Source organism: Eleutherodactylus coqui, chromosome 6 (assembly GCF_035609145.1).
Source record: "Eleutherodactylus coqui strain aEleCoq1 chromosome 6, aEleCoq1.hap1, whole genome shotgun sequence".
Classification (NCBI taxonomy): domain Eukaryota; kingdom Metazoa; phylum Chordata; class Amphibia; order Anura; family Eleutherodactylidae; genus Eleutherodactylus; species Eleutherodactylus coqui.
The window spans coordinates 148,634,424-148,640,423 of NC_089842.1; the positions used below are offsets into that span (position 1 = coordinate 148,634,424).

Below are 6,000 nucleotides of genomic sequence, written 5' to 3' on the forward strand. Positions count from 1 at the left end.
TTCGTCTGCTGGCTTCTGCTCCCGGGCTGCAGCTCAACGCCCGTAGACAGGGAGCCTTATCCGACACTTAGATATTGATCACCCATCAATATCACATTGGTGGGGTTCGACTCCTGGCACCATTGCCAATCAGCTGTTTAAAGGCACCACGGGCACTTGGTAAGTGCTCAAGCCTCTTCCCCTTCACAGGTCCCCTGGCCTTCCTGCAGCCCAGTTCCTATCAGGTAAATAGAACTGAGCTGCAATAATATACTGTGCTGGTATACAGTGACTCAACTGAGTACTGCGGTCCTCTCAAACAGGGCAGACGGACCTCCACCCATCTGATATTGCTAACCTAAGTCACAGATAACCCCTTGAAGCTATTACAAGAATCCGAATGTATAACAAGCACAGAAATCACGAGGTGGGCGGCTATTATCAAGAATAACACAGTTTACTAAAGAGTGGTAATAAAACAGAATGGAATACAATACTTCTTAAAAAAAAGAAATAAATAAAATTAAAAAATATATATATATATATATATATATATAAAAAACAGCCCCCAGTGGGTTTAAAATCTATTTGCTAAAGATTTTATATAGAATTAAATCAACACTGTGCACATAAATTACTTATCTTGTACGGATTCTGGTAACGGCCTGTATTATACTCCAGAGCTGCGCTCACTACTCTGCTGGTGGTGTCAAGAATTGTTCTGAAGAATAGGCGGTGCACAGTCAACTTGCAGCTGAATACAACACTGGTGCTCCAACTAAGGGCTTATTCACACGTCCGTGCATCGTCTGGGACGGGGCGAAGCTAAGTTCCGCCCCTTCCCATTGCAAATAGTGGCGAAGGGTGGAGAGGGGGCTCAGTGCACTGCGCCCAGCCCGCCTCCTCCCTCTGCAGAGAGGGACACCGTATATCGGCCCGAGCGTGGAAACCTTGACGATATACGAGCGTGTGAATAAGCCCTAAAGGCTGATTTACACACAATTATCGCTCAAAAGCCATCGTTTGAACCAATTTTGAGCGAGTGCAGTATAAATGCTCCCATCGTTTGCTTTTCTGCCGAACGATGGATTTCATGTGACAAATAAATCCATCATTCATAATAGCAGGGACCGCACGCTGTGATTTTCCACAGGAGCGCTGTTAACATTGTATTTAGCTGCAGTCCCAGGGCAGAACAAAGGGGCTGTGTGCAGATAATAGACCACCTGCTGTTATCTGCATACAGCGAAGGGAGCCTCATTCACGTGCAAATTAAGCTAATAAGCTGCTAACGGGCATTAGTGCCCATTAACAGCTTACGCAAAATGATCGCTCAAACTGTCAATCATCCTGTCCTTTGAACGAATTTTGAGCGATCATCTTTGCGTGTAAATGGGCCTGAACACGTCTTGAATGCACAACTCGCCATTCCCTAGTAAGGATGGGCTATAACAGCAGACAACCGGTTCCAGCACCGTCACTTTCTAAAGAAACAGAATGGCAAAACTCCAGTGTGCAGAAGAGTTCAGAAATTGGATCATCAATAAGTCTGATGAATTCAGTTTTTTGTTGCACTATACTGATTTTAGGGTCAGAATTTGCAAAAGGCTTTCCTGCCCGCATTCACCAATATTCCTCCAGAATGATTTTAACACCTAGAAGAATCTACGCCATTATGAACTGCTGTTGTTCCGATGGTCAAAGGTGGTCCAGAGCTCTACTACATGACTATGAGCGGTTTTCCAATTTTCCAATATTTATCCTGTACTGCTCCTGAGCGGCATTCTGTATTATACTCCAGAGCTGCACTCATTATACTGCTGGCTGCTGCTGTAAACTGTCTAGTAATTCAAATAGGGGGGGAATTGCTCTATGCCAATGTTTGTAATGAAAATCACCCCCACTATGGAATATAATGCAGGATTAAAGCGTTTTCCAACACTATGGAAAAAAGTGGCTGAGGGAATGGTATTAAATAAACTAGCATACCGTCACTGTGGATAGCTATACTTTCACTGCAATGGCAAGGCTTCATATTACATTACTTCAATGGGAACTTTGTCTGTAATACCAAGCCTGACCACTGCAGTGAAAATGGAGCTGTCTGCTTCCTGCAAAAATCATTTCAGTGCATGAGTGCACTGGCTCACAGAGCAGCTGATAGGCAGGGATTGCGGGCAGCAGACCACCGCCAATTTACTATCAATGGTCTATCCCAACACTAGATCATCAATAGTTTACAACTGGCCAACCCCTTTAATCTTCTAAAACTAAAATGTTTTTAGACTGTAACCATGGAGATACAGAGAATGTGATGGATTTTCGCGCTGCAGCGTATTTTTTTGCCATCGCACAGCAGCCGCCAGCCGTGTGAATGGACGAGAAAAAGCTAATTAAGATCGGGACTTGATTGCGGCAATTCTTCGTTTTATGGTGCATTCGGGTGAACATATACGGTCGTGTGAACGAGGCCTAAACCTGATCAGTGTCCTCCTCACCCCATGAATGCACTTATGTGGATACTGGCTGGTGAGCGGCTCACATAGCATTATGTACACCACCCTATCTTTATGGCCGGACCACAGGACTTGTCCCTCGTGTGCTACCCCTTCCCTCCTAGATTGTGAGCTCTTGTGGACAAGGCCCTCACTCCTACTGATCAGTTTGGTTATTAGTTTTACATTGTATGTAATGTCTGACTTTGGATGTTCCCGCTGGTTTGTAGAGTGCTGCAGAATATGCAGGCGCTATATAAAATTTAAAGGGATTGTCCAGTTACCAGACAACATCCCTTTAATAGGGCTGCCTGTAATAAATAAACCGATCAGGATTTACCCCTCCCCCACCGGCAGGATCCAGCGCTGCTGTTGTCATGACAACTGCTGTCACCAGCATTCCGGTGAGCGCTACAACCAATCAGAGGCTGCAGCATTACCGCTCGCTCTCCTGGCGTATCCTGAGCAACCAAGATGCAAGGAGTTGGGAAACATGACGCTGCAGCCTCTGATTGGCTAAAGCGGTCACCTGACTTCCGGTGACAGCAGCTGTCACAACAAACACTGGGCTGCAGCACTGGATTGCAGTGGCGGCGGAGGGGTAAGTACCAATCAGTTTATGTACTACAGGCAGCCCTATTAAAGGGATGTTGTCCGGTAACCAGACATCTCCTTTAATTATCATAAAAGGGGTTTTACAACTTCATTTTTTAATATAATTTTGGACCCCTCGTGAGCCAGACTGTATTTTACCAATGAACTCCCTGTGACAACAGAGAAACACAACAGGGGGCGTCTGGTCTAATGTGGAAGCCCGTCGGGTTTATGGGACGTCACTGACTATATCCGCCCTGCCTGCTATTGGCTACAGCGGTCACATGGGCAGTCACATGACGGTGGCAACCAAAGTAGACAGAATTAAGGGACAGCTTAAAGTTTTGGGGTCTTTTTAATGCGATTTATTTCCTAACTACCACCAATGTACGGAGTATTCGGAAACCCTTCGAGGTCTGATTTCATTAATCCGTGCGCCCATGAAGCTGCAGAATATATGAGATTATTATAGGGCCCCCGTATATTATATGCCTAGTCACACACAGGCTGTTATTACGCGGACACTAGAACGGGCCCTGGGTGGCCAGCTCTTATGACATGGGGCCACAGAATATAAGGCAGGTGCCCCCATGTCACGTGATATATATGGAGGGCCCCGCAGTTGCATTACATGGGGCTCTGGAATCAGCTGACAGGATGAAAACGGCGGGAAGGCTGTGAGAACGGAGAAGCAGCGGTCAGCCCCATCCTCTGCTGGGTGGGGGGGACCCGGAGGTTTAGGGGCGCCCACCGCCCCAGCTGCAGCTCCGGCAGCAGTAAACCCGCTGTGTATACCCCCCGACCGTCACAGGCCAGACAGCCTCACAGCTCCCCCGCCTCATCCCTGCCGCTGTCCCCTCCAAGTCCCCGGATTCCCCGCAACTCCCCCCGGCCGGAGCGGGTAAGATGCGGTATCCCATCAGCTCTAAGGGGGCGGGGGATGGACTATACCACAACGCGCTGTGCGGCGGGGCGACCCCGGGCGAAAGGCCTCTACCCTACCGCTCCGGCGGGCGCTCTGCACGTACCAGTGACACCCGTCACGGATACCAGCGACCCCCAAACCCCAACCGAGGCGTAAATAGCCTCGGCGTACAGGAGAAGGAAGCTGTGTCGCCATTTTGGGTGGGACTAAAACGACAACAACCCCGGCTCCAGCCCACAGCACAGAGCGGGACGAGGAGGAAACCAATACCACCTGAAACGTGCCCGCCACGGTGCCCACCGACTATACCCCCACCCCGACCTACCTCGGGGTATCTGAGAGCCCCCCGCGCGCGGGCCGCCCCGCTCCGGCCTTCACATTTCTTAATTTAAATGAAAATTCCCAACTCGTTCTTACCTCAGAATGGTAGCTGCAGAGATGGTGGCTTTCCCCACATTAGCATAATCTGCCTAGCAACCGCACAATAGCCAACACTGATTGGTTCCCTTCCTCCGCAGGAAGTAACAACGGTTTTGTCTAATACGTCGTTTTATAAAGACCGTGAATACAACGTGAGAATGCTGCCGAGTCGGGACGGTATTGATAGGAACCGGGAACATGGGGATACCGGGGGTTTTACATTTATTATCCCTATAGCCTGGAGCTTCGCCATAGCTATTTTAGAGACGGCTCAGCGACCAATCAGAGAGGCCGACACTTTAGCACCTATGCTGGAACTGCAGACTGTGCGCCCCTAGAGGACATCAGGAGAACTGCAGTATGTGCTAAAGTAATGTGTGAAGATCAGGTGATGATGTGACCCTCCAGATGCGTAACCTGAACTGCTGGGCTCCAATGCAGAATCTGTACCAAGGCCTTTACCTGCCATCTGCCAGTAATACTGGGGTCTTGTGTGGCAGAGGAGCTAACAGGAGGGACTGCTGCATCTGCACCCCTATAGTCACACCTGTAGTCCATATGTTCTATCCAGTATAACACAGCACCAGTATATTCCTCACTGATATATATATATATATATATATATATATATATATATATATATATATATATATATATATATATATATATATACGCATCTGTGTGTCTGCTGTAGATCCAGCATACAATGCTGGAAGAAAAGTTCTGCAAGCAGGACTTTTTCGTCTACCAATGTCTGTTCGCATACCATTATACTCAATGCGGTCTGTTTGGCGCTATCCTAAAACAAATCCGTTCGGCCAGGAGATTCCGCTTTCCTTCTCCCATAACAGAGCAGAAAAACGGACCCCATAATACCAGTGTGAACAGAGCCCAACATGACTTCCGGCCAATCATTGGCCATAATCACCATCAGTCCTCCCATTTATATGCAGTATACTCAATTGTAGGCCATGATTGTGGCTGAATGCCATTCTTATCACGCCACGTCTTCCATCTTTTGACACTTATGCAGTCGTGTTAACGTCAACTGTCGGTGTGGGGTTTGATTGGTCGGTGGGAAAGTGGTTTCCTCAGCCAATCAATCATTATTGTAGTATATACCGGTCCCTCCTCTCCAAAGGTGCCGGTTATTCCTCTGTATGGTGGAGTTCTGCTCCTCCGCTTCCATCTCTGATTCAGAGACATCCCTGGTGCTAATACTTTTATTAGCTACTTACTGCTGTTGTTGCTGTTAATATTGACATCTGTCAGTTGTAATCCCCTCTACCATCTAGGGATAGTCTAGGTTGCCCCCAGGTTCCGGACATGGGGCTGCCCTTGTCAGGGCGATCACCCCGCTTTAGGCAGGGTTTTCTCGTATTAGTATCACAGGTAGAAAATTCTCTTTTCCCCTTTGTTTTGTTTATTTAATGATTGTTTTGTTCTCCGAGCTCTAAGAAGGGTGTATATATGTCCTCTTGGACAAATATTATATCCAACCCAGATGTGCTTCCGGTGTCCGGCTTATATATGTAGACTGAGTGACTGGAGCGAAGCAGCGACTGGACACGGTTGTATTGGCCCACT

General features: G+C 47.7%; 1 protein-coding gene across 2 annotated transcripts in view; it reads right to left on the reverse strand.

Moving 5' to 3' along the window:
• Positions 1-4,488, reverse strand: part of PRDM10 (PR/SET domain 10) — a 53,455-nt gene extending 48,967 nt beyond the window's left edge. Inside the window, exon 1 of one of the 2 annotated variants that reach the window (XM_066607934.1) lies at positions 4,411-4,488. The gene's annotated coding sequence lies outside the window, so the exon portion shown is untranslated. The other variant, XM_066607935.1, reaches the window with a different exon arrangement.
• Positions 4,489-6,000: the final 1,512 nt, after the last annotated feature.